Raw genomic sequence first — 20639 nt, 5'->3', positions numbered from 1 at the left:
AAATGATGAAAGGGCCTGTCCAGAGAGCATCGAACTTCCCATGATTGCCTTTCTTTTCTTTAAAAGCATCCCATTTCATGACCAAATCCCCAACCTGAAAATTGTTTCTTTTTGTCTTCTTGTCAAAGGCTTCCTTGACCTTTTGTTGATGTGCTGTAGCTTTTTCAATCAGCTGTTCTCTGGTCTGATATAATTCTGTTAAATCAGTGATTCTGTTGGCCATATCATCTTCTTCATTCTGCGCTGTTTGGAGCAGCTTTACCACAGGGAGGGTAAGTTGAATGGGAAAAACAACATCAGTACCATATACCAGCTTGAAGGGAGAGCAGCCTGTAGATCTCTTAATGGTCACTCTGTCCGCCCAAAGTGCATACTTCAGCTTGGCATCCCAATTCTTCTTATTATCCTCTAGCAGCTTCTTAATAATCCTGATCAGACTTTTATTAGAGGATTCTGCTAGACCATTCCCTTGGGGGTAATAGGAGGTGGAATGAACAAGTTTAATGCCCATTGAATCACACATTTCCACCAACTCTTTTGCCTTGAAGGCTGCTGCATTATCTGTTATAAGCTTATGTGGGCAACCAAATCTGTTGAAAATGTTTTCTGATAAAAAATTCATTACCACATTATGATCAGCCTTCCTTGTTGGGATTGCTTCAATCCATTTTGTAAAATAATTAGTGGCAACTAATATCCACCTGTGCTGGCCACTGGAGTGCAGGTTGATTTCACCAATGAAATCCAAGCCCCACTGCTGAAAAGGTCCTTTTGCAATTATTGGCTTTAGGGGCAGGGATTTCAACTGCTGCTTACCTTCAAATCTCTGGCACCTATCACAAGATTTAACAAAAGCAAGTACATCAGAAAATAAAGAGGGCCAATAGTACATTGGCCTCAGCTTCTGTTTGAAAGGAGTAATGCCTTTCTCGAGTGGAATTTTGCGCTGAATTATATTCCTGTCATATGTTTTCAGATCACTGTACTCCCAAGCAAACACATCAGCAAATTGCCTCATTAGTTTGCAATATTCATCACTCTGATCAGCAGATAGATTAGTGGACAAATTTATGACTCTGGGCTGACCTGGACCTCCTATATCATGCTTGCAAACTTCAGACTGATCTGCTTTTTGGGCAGCTTTGTAAGGCACATCATTGTGGTCAAACAACCTCTCAAGAGGAATTAGACCCTTAGGAATATGGTTACTAGGAAGTTGGACTATGCTATTCTTGCCAATTTTATTTCTAAGTTGGGCCTTGGGATCCTCTAGCAAAGCATCATTATTTTGGTCAATATGCATTTCAGAGAACTCATCAATGACTTGAAGGAACCTATTTAACTCATCATCATCATCAAAAACCTTCCAATGGTGGACATTATCAGGCACAGAGGGTCTATACTTCATTTGTACCTCATAAACTAGTTTGGGAGGCGATGGAGGGATGAACAAACTAGCAGAGACAGCAAGGGAATCAGCAAGCTGATTTTGGGCTCTAGGAATATATGAAATGCAGAAAAAATCAAAGAACTCTTTGACTCTCCATACCTCATCTCTATAAGCTTTCAGCCTTGGATGCTTTGCTTGGAACGTTTTGTTTACTTGCTGAATTATCAGATCAGCATCTCCAAATACCTTCAGATTTTTTATTCCTCTATCTTTGGCTTCATGAAGGCCCAACAGCAGTGCTTCATATTCTGCTATGTTGTTTGTCACCTGAAAAACCAGCTTTAGAGATAACTGAACTGTTTCTTGTTGTGGAGATACTAGCACCACCCCTGCTCCTGCAGTTTCCTTGGTACAAGCTCCATCAAAGAACATCTCCCAAATCTGACCTCATGTATCATGCTCGGCTTGAGCTGTTGGTTTCCTGATCTGCAATTCAGCCTTATGAGATTCTTCTATTTGGAGAATGCAAGCTCCAAAATCAGTGTCCACTGCATATATGGGATGGTTTGTAGGATTTTTCTCATCACTAATAACATATGCCAGCTGTGCTTCTCTATATAACCTCCTGCTTTCTCCTCCAAACACTGGAACAGTCGCATAAGATAGATCATTCTGCAATGTCCCACCTAGTCTCTTAATCCACCCTCTAGATAACAGCATACCAAACTTCGGAGGAACATCAGCCACCACTATATCCATCATCATACTTTTCATGGGCAGCTGGGTTAAGGTAATAGCCAGATCCTTAATTAATCCAAGGCATTTTACCTTCCTTGAATCAAAAGAGAACAAATCATGATAAGGTCTAGTGATATCAAGGCCTAACCCTTCCATGACAGTTTTTGGCATTAGATTGTGGCTTTCCCCTGTGTCTAGCAGGAAATTGTGGAGGATTTTATCATGGATAGTTAATGAAACATAGAAAGATGGAGAGCTATTATTAGCAGGTTCCATCATGGGGCTAAGCACGATAGCAGGCTTATCATCTTGCAAATTGACAGAATCAATGGAGGTTTGTTTAGACTCTAGTTCAAGGGCCTCAAGAATGGGCTTCCTAAACAACTCACTCTTCACCAACTCAGCCAGAGGTACAGCTATTTTCAATTTTTGAACTTCTGACTCAAAACTAAAAGAAGAGAGTACTTTATCAGCGGTTTTTACCTCTTGAACTGGAGCCTTGAGGGTAACAAGATCAGCTGCTGGTCTTCTTTGCCTGCTATTCTGTGGCACTGTTTGAGCAGCTGCTTCTTGCGCAGCATTTTCTTTGACATTCTTTGCATTGGATCTTAGATTATATCTTTGCTGCTGCTCACCGGATTGCAGAACGGCACCACTGTCCCACCTCTGGCTGTTTTGCTCTTGCAGCAATGACTCTTCATATTCGGCCAATGTTAAAAATGCAGCACTACCTTTATCCTCCAAGCAGTGAATTTCATCCTCATCTTCTTCAAACTGTTCCTCCTCCATGACTGCATTTTGAAAAGGAGCTTTCACTTTATGATCTTCTTTTGCTTCTTCACCCCTTTGCATAATTCGTAGCTGCTCATTTGCCTTTCTAAGTGGGTATGGATTTCTTGGAGCAAATGTGTTTTGCTGCCTTGTTTTGCCTAAAGTCTGCTCACCATTTAGCTTAGAGATTTGAGCAGCCAATGACTCCATCATCTTAGTCATTTTGTCTAACTTAGGCTCTAAAATTGAAGCAGGGGAAGAGGAAGTCTCACCTCTCGGCCTTCTTCTATCAACCTGACTCTTCAGCTTCTCTGCTGCCATAATATTGGATTCCACCTCCAGGGCTGCCTCTTGCATATCACCCAGAGTAGCACATCGTCTTTCCCTCAATAATAAGCAGAAATCAGAGTCAAAAGCATTGGCATATGTGAGTTTAGCAGCAGTGGGGGTAGGCTTTACCTCAGTTGGTATTTTACTATACATTCTATTAAATCTTTTATTGAAGTCAGGCAAAGACTCACCCTTTTCTCTTTTCAAGTTTCCAAACTCTATATGATAATATAACAGGTCCTTCTTATCTTCCCATTGCTTCAAAAATGCCTCATCTAATGCTTCAATATCTGTTATAGATCTCTGGGGTAATTCTCTAAACCACTTCCTAGCCTCTCCATCAAGGCTCTGGACAAAAACTCTCATCCATACATCATTCTCACTGATATCTAAATTGTCAGCATAACTATAAAAAGCTTCAAGATGTTCTTCTGCTGTCACTCCCTCTGTTCCAGTAAATTTGGGCATATATTTTTGATATTCTCCTGCAGGCATGGCATTCAAAGGTGCAGGCAAGACCAAAGGTCCATATCTAGCAGCAACAATCCTTTCAATCCTAGTAGGTGCTTGCTGTCCAGCCATGTTTGCAATATGTGGAAGAATGCTAACAGATGGAGCAGTAGGAAATGATGTAATGGATGGGAAAGATATTGGGACGTTTTGGACAGTATGGGAAGCTTTCTTTGGACTGAGATTCAAAGGGGAACTAAATGGAGAAGGAGCTTTATGAATCTCTGCAGGTATTTCTTCCTTAACAGTACTAGGCTCTAAATCTTCAAACTGTGTATCCTCAACTAAAAACTCCTCATGCAGAGACAAATAAGATTTCTTGGGCTTACCTGATCCTGATGCTCCTTTCTGCGATGTTTTCTTCGGGTTAACAATCTTTTCAGGGTCAGGCACTGGAACAGCTGGAGACTTCTGCAGATTTCTTCTAGTATGCCTCACAAACTGCGCCAGAACTTCAATGTGGAGTCGCCAGACAGATGATTACAACCAAAATCTGTGTTCAAACCTTGTCTGTCATCAAAGTTTGAAGCTGTGTCGTTCTCCCAGGGAAGCTGAGCTTCGATTCTCCTCTCCCCGGCAACGACGCCAATTAATGTTATCACCCCAAGAAACTCACCTAGGTTGTAAATCAGTGATGCTCAGGAACATTAAAAATTCAACAATTATGTTGGATAAGATGATGGATAAATGAAGATACGCTGCACATTTAAGCAAGATAACCACTCCTACTATGACTATCCCCAGGCATGGGTGAAAACCCCCAAACTACAAGGCTTTCAACCACCAACTACTCACAGTTTAAGATAAAGGTGATGATGGAGAAAACTAATTGCACCAGCAGATGCACAGGACCCTGTGATGGCCAACTGCAACCAGTTATAAGATCTGTAGAACTATCATTTAATATACAGACAAGATGAAAGCTCCCTGATATTAAACAACAGTCATCTGCAAGCAATTTCAATGAGCCACTAAATTATAATACAGAGGTGGGATGACAGCCCCTCTGATATCAAACATTCACAGCACATCAAATAAATGCATGCAGGCACAGCCTAGAACAAGAAGAAGAAGTGGAAAGTGAGCAGGTGACATCAAAAGAAGCTTGTATTAATGGAAATCAAGACCAAAAGCTACAGGTCTCATAGTATTAACAGTCTCCAGAAGTCAAAAGGCTACAATAAGCTCTCATTCATCAAACACTCATCAATCCATTACATCTCTGTTCTGGGTATATATAGAGTTTGTTTACAAAATTGCTCTGCTGGTTATGCGTGTAGGAATCAATAAATGAGGGCCAACAACATTTACATTCAGGAATGGGCCTTTGATATGAATCTGGCTGTGCTGTAAATGGATTTGCCTCCCTCTGGCTCTCTGCGGTCCTTCTTCGGGCAGGTGGAATGAAATATGGGTGAAACCCATAACCATTGAATGCTCCAATTTGATCGGCGGTGTCCTGCTTCCCCTCGGCCATACTGTTAATTAAATGCTGCTGTTGGATCATTTAATGGCTTAAATATGACTGCTCTGGCTTTTAAACAGAGTAATGCTGCCCCAAACCATTCATTCCCGCCCATCATTGCTTCCATGTTGACTTTTTAAAGGTTTCAGGCATAGTTTTATTTACTATTGGGTCCGCCTTTGGCTTGCGATGCACGTTTAAACAAGCCCTCCTTTGTTTCTTAACCTTTGACAAATACATGCAAAACCGCCACAAAACCACGAAAAATGGCTTTGGTGGATCTGAATCATATATATATTTTGTTTCTGAACCCTTTCGGATCCAAAACCCATCGCAATTGGCATCTGCCTAGGCATCCCTTGTATTTCCTTTATACAAAGAAAATACGCACAAAACACTGAAAACGCGAAGGGCGCGGACTTGAAATTTTATAAAATGGAGCTCTATACATCCATCGGGTCCGGCCCATCGACGATGTCATATCGGCGGACTTACAAAAATTTGGTTTGCGGACCCGAAATGCTTATTGTGCCGCGTTTTTCATTATTTCGGCTCCGCCAGTCGGAGCGATACATGGGGAGTGCAGCGATTAAATCAGGGCCATTGATCTGGGGGTCCGATCCGACGGCTGGCGCTAAGTCGCATTTCGCTATCGGCGGGGATATGGGAGCGTCCACATAGAATCGCCGAAACACCATCGGACCCGAAATATATTTATAAGAAGGAATTAATACCGCCATCGGGTCCGGCCCCTCGGCGATCGCTTCATCGGCGAAGTCTTGTCACTGCCACTGCCTCCCTGCCAATGCGATATGATCCGCCGATCTTCCTCCGTCGATTGTGACCCGCCGATGCGATCTGGACCGTTGATCGGCCAGATCGAATGACTGTTGCTCATTTGAACTGCTAGGCCTGCGCTTTTGATTTTTGATTATTTTGGAGTGTTTTAGGCCTCCCGATAGATTATTTCCGCCTTCCAAAGGGCTTTCCCCTTGCAATTTTTTCAATCGGTGGAAGACTTTTAGCCATGATTTGAGAACTTGAACAGCATCAATGAATCCTTTAGCATAATTATAAGCATTTTTGCAGCCTTTGAGAGCATTTTGAATCCATTTTTGATGCCTTTGCATAGCAGCGCTAACACATACCACAAACTATTTTCCCAGATCTGCAATCTTTAGAACTGGAGCATTTGTAAGCAATTGCTTCAACTGCTCAAAACTAAGGTGGATTTTTATGAAAAGTATATTGAGTGCTTGGATGACAATGGGGAATAAATGATATTGCAAGGTAATAATAAGGAAACATTAGTGCGGATGGTTACAGTTATGCAGGCCAAGCGTAGTCACACAAAAGGATGTGTATTGTTTGCAGTGCATATTTCTAGTGACAAAGGTAAGGAAGTTGAGGATGTGGATGTCTTGGAGAGGTACCCAACATTTCAGTAGTAATCCACTTGGATACTTACACTATGCTTTTACCTGTTGACAATCCAAGAATCTCGCTATAAACTTTGCCACCTCTTTCTTCAAATTTGGCCAATGGTAGAAATTCTTCACAACTGTTAATGTATTCTAATATCCCGGGTGACTTGAATATTTCTTAGCATGAAATCCCCTTGAGATAAGATTCTTGAGCTCAAGGTTGCCCGACACATATATCCTATCCCTAACTCTGACCAAACCATCTTCTGTGGAATGATAATCTGCATCCTATTCACTAGTACCCCTACTATAACCTATGCCTAAGCTCCCTATATATGTCATCCTATTGTCATGCCTACAAAATCTGATCTTGTAAGTTTGTCCCATATGAACTCATAGTTTCTATGTGATTTACCTATACTCTCCTGCTAAAAGCATCTGCAACCATGTTCTCTTTACCCTTGATGTACTTGATCTCGAAATCAAACTCACTGATCATGGCCAACCATCTAGCTTGCCTGGAATTTAGATTCGGTTGGTTAAATAGGTACCTCAACCCACTATGATCGATCATCAAAACAAACCTCCTACCAAGAAGATAATGTCTCCACATCTTCAATGCATGGACTATCATTTCCAACTCAAGATCATGCGCCGCATAATTATGCTCACGCTCATTTAATCTCCTTGAATCATAGCATACTACATGTCCTTCCTACATTAGAACCCCACCAAGTCCTTTCTTGCAAACATCTGTACATACCACAAACTATTTTCCCAGATCTGCAATCTTTAGAACTGGAGCATTTGTAAGCAATTTCTTCAACTGCTCAAAACTAGTTGCACATTCTTCTGTCTATTCAAATTTCTTACCTTTTCGCTACAAGGATGTAATAGGATAGGAAATCCATGAGAAGTTTCTAATGAACCTCCTATATTAACTTGATAGTCCCATGAATGATCTGACCTCATCCACATTCTTAGGAGTTTCCCATTCCATGATATCTCTTAGCTTTTTTGGATCCACTACTATACCTTCCTTAGAAACAACATGTCCCAATTAATGTACCTTTGTCTGAAAGAAACTCCACTTTCTAAGCTTGTTATGCAATTGGTTCTCTCTTAGCAATCTCAATATTGTTTCTAAGTGTTCAAGAAGTTCTTTCTCATTCTTAGAATATATCAATATATCATTAATGAATACAATCACAAACTTGTCCAAATAAGTGCGCAACACACTATTCATCAAGCACATAAAAGTAGCTGGAGTAAGAGTCAAACCAGAATGAACTAAAAAAAACTCATAATGCCCATACCTGGTTCGGAAAGAAGTCTTGTACATGTCCTCTTCTTTGATGTGTACCTAATGATATCATGATCTCAAATCAATCTTCGAGAGCACCACTCTCCCTTCAACTGGTCAAACAAGTCATCAATCCTCAACAACATATACCTATTCTTGATTGTCACCTTGTTCAATTACTTGTAGTCAATGCACAACTTGAGAGTACCATACTTCTTCACAAACAACACTGGTGCACCCCAAGGTGACACACTTGGAATAATGTATTCCTTATCCAACATTTCCTTCAATTACAAGTTTAGTTCTACTAACTCTAGTATGCTCATCCTGTAAGGTTTGTTTGATGCTGGTGCTGCCCTTGGTACCAACTCAATAGAAAAGTCCACTTCCTTGTGAGGAGGAAACTCTGAAATCTTTGTTGGAAACACATCCTGGAACTACTGAAATGTTGGGTACCTCTCCAAGACATCCACATCCTCAACTTCCTTACCTTTGTCACTAGAAATATGCATTGCAAACAATACACATCATTTTGTGTGACTACGCTTGGCCTGCATAACTGTAACCATCCTCACTGATGTTTCCTTCTTTTTACCTTGCAATATCATCATTTCCTCATTGTCATCCAAGCACTCAATATACTTTTCATAAAAATCCACCTTAGTCCCATGAAGATACAACCAATCCATACTCATAAGCATATTGTATGATCCCAATGGAAGAAAATTCAGATGCGATGATGTAGACATACCATTCAAATCAAATGCACAAGCTCTTACCCAATGATGAACTATTTTCTTAGTACTTGTAGCCAACTGTACAAACCAAGACTCTTCATGCACTTCTTTATTCAAACCACACTTATCCACCATGTCAAGATTAACATAACTATAATTAGATCCACGGTCAATCAAAATAAAAACAACTTGATCACAAAGCCTACCATCCATCTCAATAATAGATTCTTGGTGATTCACCTGTCTATTATCCAAAGCTGTATAATTCTGAGGAATATTATGTCCAACACCCCCCACTGTCTGTGCCTCTTAAGCACTGTAAATCTACATTCTACCACCATGATGCTGTGGAAAATCTCTCCTACGATGCTCTCCACCACAAGTCTAGCATTGTAAAGGATTCCTACCATCACCCTTGTTTTGCTTCTCAGAATGAAATCCTTGTCCTCTGTCAAATGCATTGAGCTTCTTGTGCGGTGCTACATTCTCCTTGTTTCCTATGTCCTGAGGTCTTATTCACTTCTTATTCCATTTTTCCTTTAGTCTTGTCTCTACTCTTCCAATACTGCTTAGTCTCAAACATGCACTTTGATTGCTCATAATAATTTTTTAGCTTTCTGATGGCTTCCTCCAACGATCTAGGCCCATCGAACACGATCGTGTCTTTGAACGATACTGGAAACCCACTACTGAATCTCTGGATCTTCGCTTTCTCTTTCTTAAGATAAGGCACATGCCTAAAAAAATCCATGAATATGCTAGTAAACTCCTCATCGGTCATAGATCCCATCTTCAAGTCATAAAACTCCTTTTCCATGTCATCATAGTATCTTTCAAATAGATACGTCTTCCTTAAAAGTCTCTCGAACTCACTCTAAGTCAACTCCTCTTCTTGGATGTCTTTGACATTCTTTACATCTTCCCACCAAATATCTTCTTTACCTTTAAGACTGAACGCAACTATTCTGGCCTTCATGTTATCTAAGTAATCATGCAATCATAAGAACTTATTCATGCCAAGCAACCATGCTTCTGCATCTTGTGACTTCTTCATTTCTCCATCAAATGTAGGTGGCTTTGCTTTCTTGAACTCATCTTGTAAATATCCCTTGTCACTCCTCCTGTAAGGATGAGAGCGATGATGACCATGATACCTGTTTGAACCAAAACAAGAGTAAATCTGATGTCCATTGCCTCATCTATTAGGTGTATCCAAGATCCTGGCATCTCTCAAGGTATCATCTCTATCTGACCTATGTCCACCATGAGACCTTCTACCATATGCTCCATCAGTCTTATCTTCCCATCCATGACTGATCCTAAGTGGTCCCTATCTCTACAAGTATGAAAAATCTGAAGAATAAATGCATTGACCTCTTCTTATTTCTCATGTTCCCTAGAAAGTCTCTCTTGTGACTGAATTATCCTATCATTATCTGCTTTGCAACTTCTTATCTCTGCCTTCAAAATTCTCAAAGTGTCTGCTATGTGAGGGGAGTACTCATCACCATGTTTCTCATCTAATCTGTAGGGAGAGTCACGTGGATTGTAGTCTACCATCTTGTTTGTCATCTTTGATCTTCTGCCTACAAACATACCATGTCAAATAAACCAAATACAAACATAATTCACATACCTTAGTGAAGTTCAGGGGAGGATATCTTGCTTGTAAGACCAATCCAAATTAGCATAACATATATATATATATATATATATATATATATATATATATATATATATATATATATATATATATATATATATATACAATGAAATCATCATATTCATCATCTCAACATCAACCTATTCATGAAAACAAAATTGCAACAATGACCATCACCATGCATATTTAACACACACATAGACCACAAGTATAATCAACACATATGCAATTGACATGCATTCATGACAAACACACCCCAACAACAACATCAACTTCTACACGAAAATACAACTGCAATAATGACCAACATCATGCATACACATCAAGTACATGTACAACCTTCATGCATGCATGACAAATACATTCAACCCATTAAGTCCATGTGTTGAACCATGCTTGAATACCACTCTGTAACACCCCCCACCCACACTTACCCAAGCTTACCATTCTGCCAGGATAAATATGTGATGAAGAGTTACAATGATATGATTCAACCTCCTATATCACCTTAAGGAAGTGGAATCGATAAAACCAAAATCTTACTGACTTCCCTCAAGTGCTACAAGACCCCAAGGGATAAACCACCCTTCCAGGTGCCCAGACTTCAAGTTAAACCTATATTTCAGTGCCCTAGAATCCCAAAAACTAGCATAACACCGCTAGAATTTGACTATAACCCTCTAGTCACATGCATAAGCCTGCCAGGGAGTGACTGCAGTCTTTTTCACCCAGTTCTAGGCCTGCCACTGCAATATCTGAGGCACTTTTTTAGGGATAGTCTCCAAATTACTTCCTAGAACCTAATGAAACTTTCCATAACAATGAATGGCACAAAGACAAAGCCTTCCATACAAAACTTAGACAATAACTTGACCTAACCAGGCCTAACCATGACAAACATTTCATCAAACACATCATGAACATGTAATGTAGAGGTCATAATTACACATCTAAACATAGGGGTTTCATACTTATCCGCGAATCATCAAGAAGGCCTGATGCCCTCTCACAATAGCTGCAATATCATCTATTAGGTCATGCATTCATTAAAATTTCATTTACTAACCAAAAAATGCTGAGATCCATAACTCAGGTCTGTCATAAGACCATGCTTATAGCCAACATATAACCAAAATAATATCAATGATGAAACAACCATTAAAGCCACATAATGACAAATATAAATTCTTCTAATTTACAATAGGAAATGATCTATTATTAACATGTGAAAATCCAACCAAGTAATGGACTTCCACGTACCACCCGACCCTAGATTGGGTTGAACCAAATCTCTCTTTCATCCGATCACCCCTGCACCATATTCCAAGCATGAATGTGAGATCTCATGGAATAAACCAACCAAAACCAAACCAGGGCTTCCAGAGGCCAACCGCCTCAACCCTCAACTAGTGATTCCACCTCAAGGTTGGACATCACTAACCATCACTAGACTAGTCTCTACTCAAGTTATTAAGGGCTCCAGAGCGTTTGTTCCAACTCGGCTTCAAGACTAGTAACTCAACCCACTAGGGGCTCCAAATTGTTTTTCCAACCAAGGCTTCCAGGACTAGTAACTCAATCCAATATGTTACAGGGCTTCCAGAGTGTTTTTCCAACCAAGGCTCCAAGAACTAATAACTCAACCCATAACCATAAGGGACATGAGCACCAATCATAGAACAAAAGGGAAATCCCACAACACCATGTCTATCCAGGAAATGGTAAGGCTAGGCAAAACCGTTGTCAATCCAAGAAATCCTCCATGCCAATTACAACTCATAACGAAATAACCACATGCATATGCCATGCATGCCAAAATTGGCAAGGAAACATACATGCAACTTAGTACCTATAAAGAAAACTTGTTGTAGCTGTTGATCTTGCTGTCTCCTTGCACTTTCTTGCTCTTCCTTTTCCTTCTTGCTCCAAAATCCAAGTATGCCACAATGTTCCAAGAGTGCTCCAAGAAAAATCTAAGTGTGCAAGAGTACGAGAGATAATAGAGAGAGAGATCAAAATTAAATCTGACAAAAGGTTGTCACATTCACAAAAAGCTGTGAGCTGATCCTCAAAAGCCTTTTGTATCATTAAGGGCTCTATTTTCTTCAATTTCCTCTCTTTTTCCTTCAATTTCTTCCTCACGTGCAACCTATGACTTTTCACTTTCCTTTTCTCGTATTTTCCATTATTTTCATAAATAAAATGTCAATTAATGCCACTTTGTCTTTGCCATTACCTTTGCCAATTTCCCTAGCCATTAATTAATCATAAGTGATCCCCATCATTATGCTTTTTCCCAACATTCAACTTGGAATACATGTCCCATGACCTTGGTTATTGTTTCGCCTTTATTAACTTTATTACATGGATTTTTAACCAGGGTTCTTACAAACACAATAGGTTGAAAAGCTACGAAGAAAAAATTTGCATGCTCTGGTGTGGTTTAGGTGTTGAAAATGCAGCGAGAAAAGTCTCAATTTGATTTTTGCCTTGATCAAATTGAGGAAATTTGAAATTAAATATCAACAGATAACTTTGATGAGTTAACTAAGGTGACATGGTTGTTATCACTCTATTAGCTTAGTTAATTCGAGTTTGGGGCATGAACTTTAGTTGTGTGAAATGATTCCTAAATTCTAGGAGCCTAGGTTGAGTTAATTTTAGTTGTAATAATTTAATTCAGTTAAATTAAGTTATGGTCAGTTAAACTAGTTCTAACTATTGGAGGAACTAGTGGAAGGTCAAGTAGTGGGGTGTGACTTCAGTGATCAACTAGTTAACTAATCAATCAACCTAAATTAGCTCATGCATGCAGATAATTCGAGTTACCCAATTGAGATTGGAGTTCAAGGGCAGTGTACTATCAGTTGTAAACTATTCCAAATTGTACAGGTGGTGCATGCAGTCAGAGGATGAGCCTAAAGGAACTGCACAATCCAATGGAGGAAAATTCCTATTAAATAGGGGCCTAATTCCTTAAGGAACAACACAAGGAAATAGGATTTTGGGAAGGCTTTAAATTGGCTAAGTGTTGGGCCAGGTTCAATGAGTCAGGTAGAGAGATAGACTATACTATTGCAGGGTGTGCTTAGGCTTGAGCAAGCATTGTATTTCTTCTATATTCTCTAATTAATGCAATACAAATACTAAGGGGTTTTGAGGAGTTGGTTTCCCCTAGATAAATCTCCGTGTATGTGTATTAAATCTTTATGCATGTTAATGGTTTGTGTTCTTGGTCATGAATTTATTTATGCAAATCAGTAGAGTAGCTTCTAGTCTTGTGATTTAGAAAATTTCATGAGTAGTTTAGAATCCACACATTAATTTCTACATTAGGAAGAAATGGAGGTCTAGAAGTACTTAGATGAGAAGTATGAACCAATTTATAGAGTTGAACTACAGAATAACCAAAGTGAGAATGACGAGAGTGAGAAAGGTTGGGGGTGGCTAGTTAACCACCCATCACCTATTTTCCACCATCAAATTAAGGAGAAAGTTCCCAGACTGTAGATCACCTGACAATCACATGGATATGCCTACTATGGTGAACATTCTTGCGGAAACCGCTAGCATTTACTGTGACCGTTGGAGGTAAGGGGCTAGCGATGGGGGCTAGCCCTTGGGTGCATGACCCCCATATGACCAAGCTTTTGGTTTTAAGGCCTCGACAGAAAAAATTAACGGTCCTACGAATCCACCTGAAATTCGGGGAATTTGTCGCTCCGTTAGCAGAAAATGGGGCAAATTTGTAGGATGATGCCAAATTTTGTGCAAATTGTAGAGAGAATAGTGGAGAAACTAGGAGAGGTCATAAATTCTCCAGTTTTAGACCAAATTGGATACAAAAAGAGACTAGGTAGCAATTTTTGGACATTTTTGACTCACTGGAGCAGGTTTCAGAATCAAAGGATCACTTCTAAATAACTTTTTTTTTGAGATTGAAGTCTATGGGTGCCATAGTCAACCAGAGTGTTGAATCAGTTTATGGAGGAGTTTGAAGATGGAGATGACCTTAAGGGGTTTTACAACCTCCATGTGCTTTCTGCAACAACCATTACATCAATGCTGTAGTTTTTATTCCTCTTTTCTCTATATGTGTTTTGGAGAAGAGACTTGTTTATGCACTTTAAGTGGATTGTGGTACTATTAATGCTCTTTGAAGTTGGAGTATGGGGTCTTGGTGTAAGATGCCTATGTTTGATGAAAGTTTACATGTTTGATTGTAGGTTAACATGTGTACGGAGTGATAACTCTTGCATAAGTTGTTTCTTTGAAGGAGAAACTAACCATTCCATTTTAGCACTTTATGTACTCTTCTTTTTCTAGACATTGAGCATAATGAGAAGGGGTCATGCCATTAGAGATGATCCAAGGAGATGTAGCCCAAGAGGGGTGAACTCCTTTAACAATGGTTGGTGTATTACTGATTGATGCATGCTTCCATTCAGTGTTTGATTTCATGTTTAAATTTTTCCATGAAATTAACTTAAGAAAACACACATAACAACTCATGTTTTTACTTGCTATTTTGGAGTACAAACCTCAAGCACATTTTTGTATTCTGATGAGGATATTAGCATAGAAAACTAATATTCCAAATTCAGATCACATGGCCTCGAAAAATTGGCCACATATTCCTAAGCATGTCACTAAAACATAAAAAATCAACATTTTAAAGTTTGTGCACTATATATATATATATGGCTTGGTGGAAAGGTGAATGAGACTTATATTAAAACCTTGGTTATGTTTTCATAAAACCCTTTATTTTGTAATTTTAATGAAATTCACATGCATGCTCTAACTTTAAGGTATTTCATTGCCTTTCAACATGTCATGGCATTGAACCTTGTCATGGCCTTCCATGGTGCTTGTAGGTAAACCCTTAAGGTGTTTGGGAAGCACCCTATTTTATAAATATACAATCACACACCCATAATTACATGGAATGTATATAAACCAACACAATGAGTAGAACTTGGTGACTCAAGAGGAATGATGAAAGGAAGATACTATATTCAAGTTTCACGCCAATATGTAATTTTTAACTTATAGAGAAGTTAATGGAATCTAGAATTGGGTCAATGACATCTATATATATATATCAAAGTTATTTAATGAAATATTAAAAGTACATTACAGGTTCATGGAGACACATCTAGTCATGATAGAAATTGATGCAATTGAGAGTGTGCCCCTTGCAATGATGGAGATAAGCTTGGATTCTGATGTAAGTGTAGCTTGTGTAAATCCTATTCATACCCACTTCCTAGGAGGGAAATTCATTTTGAGGGGCGACATGATGATGGTGTTAATGAATGCAGTTAGAAGAATGAGTGTAGTATTTGGGATGTTACTTCCACAAAATATTGCCAAGATTTCAAGAGCAGGTATGGTGGTACTAATTCAAGATGCAAGGCTCCATGTAATTTTGGTAAGAGTCATTTGTATATGTCTTCTCATTTAGAATTATTTGGATTTTCCCTTTCCTAAGCTTAGAATGTATAGGTTTGTGACATAAATTGTGGGTTACCAGCTTCAAGATGAAATTGTCTCTTTACAACTAAGGCATAATCAAATGGTATTTAGATTGACCACTATTATCGAGCTGTTAGTTAAACATAGAACCATAATGCACATGAATTAGGACGAGTTCTCTAGTCTCCAGAAGAAAATTAAGGGTATTAAATATATTATCAACATGTGGACTTTGGATCCCTATTTCTCCAACAATGACACAAACATAACAACACAAAACTCATCATCAATATTTTAAATAAACCCATCATCAATCTTTTAAATAAATGATTGAATGTTGCTATAACTCCTTGGAAAATTCCTATAGAAGACATCCTTTGTCACATAGGATATGACATTAAATATATTCTTGATAATACCAAAGAGAAAATTAGACAAGATTGCTCCATTATTCTTAGAAAATCCAGACCCCCCAAAAGAAACATTAGCAAGGAAGAATACCTTGCTCTAAATTCATCAAAATATAACCCTAACATTGCAGTGTTAAAAGCAGACAAGGGAGGAGATACCATCATCATGAATAGAAAAGACTACAATGAAAAAATGATAGATGATCTCAACAATAGTGGATGCTACAAAAAGTTAAACAAGAATCCTTTAAAGAAAATTGCTAAAGAAGTTTGCAACTCAATCAAAGCTAAAAATATTCGTGAAAACAAGACCTTGATAGAAAGTTGTCCTTGTACCCCCAAAACTTATGGTGCTCCTAAGATACACAAATATGGGATTCCAATTAGACCTATAGTGAATATTATTGGTGGACCTACATATCATCTTGCCAAATACCTAGCCAAAAAACTAAAACCCTTGGTTGGTAACACTAAATCATTTGTCGAAGATTCCACCAATTTTATCAATGAAATTAAGAATATCAAGCTTGATTAAAATGAAATTTTAGTTATTTTTGATGTCACTTCACTATACACCAATATACTATTGAAGGAGCCATGGAGGTTGTTCGTAAAATAGTTGATCCTAACACATCGAAACTAATTGAAATATGCCTCACATATACTTTCTTTAGTTTCATGGGTGATGTGTATGAACAAACTTGCGGTGTAGCAATGGGCTCTCCGCTATCCTCTATTATTGCTAATTTATTCATGGAAGATTTTGAAGCCAAACCCCTAAAATATGCACCCTTAAAACCTAAAGTATGGAAAATATTTATGGACGACACCTTCATCACATGGCCACATCGGTGAGAAACATTAGAAACTTTTAAGATCTAGAAAGAGTGCCAATCGGAATAGATCCAGTCAAGGTGCCAACCAGGAATATATGAATATATATATATATATATATAGAGATATATATGTGGAAAATTTTAAGAACCACCCTAAAATTATATGTATAATAAATGGGTGAATCCCCATGATACATAGGAAAAATGGGAGTCAATTTTATCCATAATATAATATGTATATATAAGTTTTTTGGCGAATCTCTCACCAGATTATATTATCTTGTAAAGTCATGGCAAATCTTTCACTAAATTATAAAATCTTGTAAGATCTTGGTAAATCTTTCACTGAATAATAAAACATTGTCAAGTCTTGGAGAATGTTTTGTTAAAGTGTGAAACCATATATGATAATAGGAAAACATATTCATTAAACTGTAATATGCTAACATAGTACATGTTTGGAAAAAAGACACATAATTTTCTCTTCCTACAAACAATGTTTCAAATTTCAGTGGCCGTATTTGTCAAGGTTCTTACTGTACACTCTTTCATATCCTTCTATTAGTTTTGATAATATTCCACAACAAAGTTCTTGTAGGTGTTGATCTTGACCACTAGTTCTGTCAAGGTAGGAGAGATTAATATTTTCTCTACTACTTTTTTCAAGCTATCAAATTTATTTCTTATTCCATAGACTCCAACTGCAAGATAAAAAAAAAACACATCAAGTTTGTTTACCCCAACACACCAACAAGTAGCAAGCCCCAACTATATAATATAAGAAAGTAGTAGGAATCCCAAAGGCCTGAAGGGGATCTAATGGAAAGAAGTGACCATTGTGAGAAGCCTTCCAATCAATATATAAATATATAAATGTAGATTTATTATGATTTTAATTGGAAATCTTCAATTAAATAATAAAATTTAATTACGTCTCTCCCAATCTAAATTGCTTATTAGCATAATTCACTACCTTCATATGCCTTGTATTTTTTAACAACGTTGTAACATGTGGATTAATTTCCTTTTTGGTGCACAATCTTTGATTTTTAGGAGAATATGGTGTAGTGGCCCAACCCCTATAGATCATTATGACAAACTAAGAATAACAAAGAAGATGAAAGGTTGTACAAACCAACATATTTTTTAAACAACTAATCCAACATCAATACCTTAACTTTTTCATGAAGATATCATATTGAGAATGTTTGAAAAATGGTGGGAAATTTGGGCAGCGACTATCTCACTTGGGTGAAGCAGAAAGATTGATAAGATTTCACTGTTTTGATTTTTTTTTGTTAAATAAAAAAAACCAATATTAATGGAGATATTGGTATTTTTTACTAAATTTTGTGAAGTGACTGAATGTAACTTTAACCATTCACCTTAAGATGTTTTTTACAATATAATTTCCTAAGTCTATTTAATATATTCATTATCATAAAAACCAACCTATATCCATCTTAACTCCACATCTACCACTCTTAGAGGGATGAAATCTATTTATCCCTCAGCACTTGGTAGACCTAGAATTAAGATGGATCTAAGCTGATAGAATTTCCCCTTTAAATAGTCTATGCTCACATGAATACTACGGTATTACCATGGGTCAATACCATGTGTTATCATAAACCTGGAGCTTAAAAACTACCATTAGTAATTTATAAAAATTAATAAAAATAATAATTGATTTTTATTTTATTTTTTATTTTAACCAAGTTAAAATGTTTAAGTGACATTAAATTACAAGATCCATTTTTACTCTTGATCTACCAAGCCCCGAGAGAGATCAAGTATTTTTTCACTCTATGCTAATTTGCATATCACGATATTTGACCCCTCTTGGCACATAGTAGATCCAGAGTAAAGATGGATCTATGCTAGTTTAATTCCCCCCTTTAAATAGGCTACATCCCACCTGAATCCCGTGGGTCAATACCTTGTGCCATCTTTATTTTTATTAATACTAATATTAGGGTTAATAATGTTTTTTTGCATGGTATTAATAATAATTTGTCCCATGGTATTTGGCTCATAGGCTTCACCTAAATATAACACATTTTTTTAGTGTTCGTAAATATAAGGTGACTTATGGAGTAAATACAAAAAATGTTTTATTTATTTACCATACCTCTCATTTATTTATATTTTATTAATTTACCATACATATTTTATAAATATGGTATTTGGCCCATAGGATTCACTTAAATAAAACCTCTTTTCAGAGCCTTCTTAAATAGAAAGAGGGTTATGGACTAAATATAAAAAGAGGTTTTATTTATTTACCATATCTCTAGTTTATTTATATTTTTATTTGTTTACCATACCTCCACTTTATTTATATTTTTATTTATTTACACCATTGCGTGTTCGTAAATATAAGGTGACTTATGGAGTAAATATAAAAAAATGTTACCATACCTCTTGTATAAATATGGTATTTGGCCCATATGATTCATTTAAATAAAACCTCTTTTTTGAGCCTTCTTAAATAGAAAGAGGGAATGGACTAAATATAAAAAGATGTTTTATTTATTTACCATACCTTTAATTTATTTATATTTTTATTTATTTACCATACCTTTGGAGTAAGTATAAAAAGAGGTTTTATTTATTTACCATACCTCCACTTTATTTATATTTTTATTTATTGGGACCAAATACAACCTCCCAAACCACCAAATGGGCGATTGCAAATGAATTTAAGATTGCAAAGCAAAATATAGGGCAATTGTACTGGAATATAACCTCCCAAAACAAGCTCAAATGAGTCTTTTCATAGTTTATCTGCCTCTCTTTTGGGGCTAAAATGAAAAAAATAATTATTTTTTAAATAAAGTTGGGCTAAATATATGAAATAGGTGTTTTATAAAAATTTCGCCCCTCTAAAATGAAAAACCCCTTAAATTTCGACCCTAAAATTTACCATATATATATATATATAAAGTATGTTGGGAAAGATCCAATAAGTAAAATTCACCATGGAAGTAGAAGTCAATGATAGCCTCCATTTTCTTGACATCCTCATCACTAGAAATCAGGATGGTTCCATATCCCACCAAGTCTACTGAAAAAAAGATCCACGCCGAGCAATATCTTCATACCACTTCTCACCATCATCCCACCAAAAAATTAGGGATTCTGAGCACTCTAATAACAACAGCTGTGCGAATCTCTGATAAAGAACACTTGGAAATGGAGAAAACACATCTTATAAATGCGTTCTTGAAAAATGGATACAAAAGACATCAAGCCATCAAGGCTCTCAGTAATGCTAACAAATAAACTTTTCATAAAAATAATAATTTGGATAACTTCGTTGGCAAAGTGAATCTTCCTTACAATCTTGGGACCACTAATAAAATTGCCCAAATCCTAAAAAGAAATAACATTAAGACCACCTTTAAAACTTTAAAATAACATCCACAGTTGTCTCAATTTTGTTAAATATCTCCTTAAGTCTCACTAATTAATATTACTCCCCTTAGGTTTCATCAATTAATATTATTTCTTTTCTTATTTAAGACAAATCATACAACAAATATATTAATTATTTTTAATAATATATAACAAATATATTCCCC

The sequence above is a fragment of the Pinus tabuliformis genome, chromosome 6 (genome assembly GCF_031772625.1).
Source record: "Pinus tabuliformis cultivar Carrire ecotype Pingquan chromosome 6, CPIR1, whole genome shotgun sequence".
NCBI classification, from domain to species: Eukaryota; Viridiplantae; Streptophyta; class Pinopsida; order Pinales; family Pinaceae; genus Pinus; species Pinus tabuliformis.
This window is presented reverse-complemented; position numbering follows the sequence as displayed.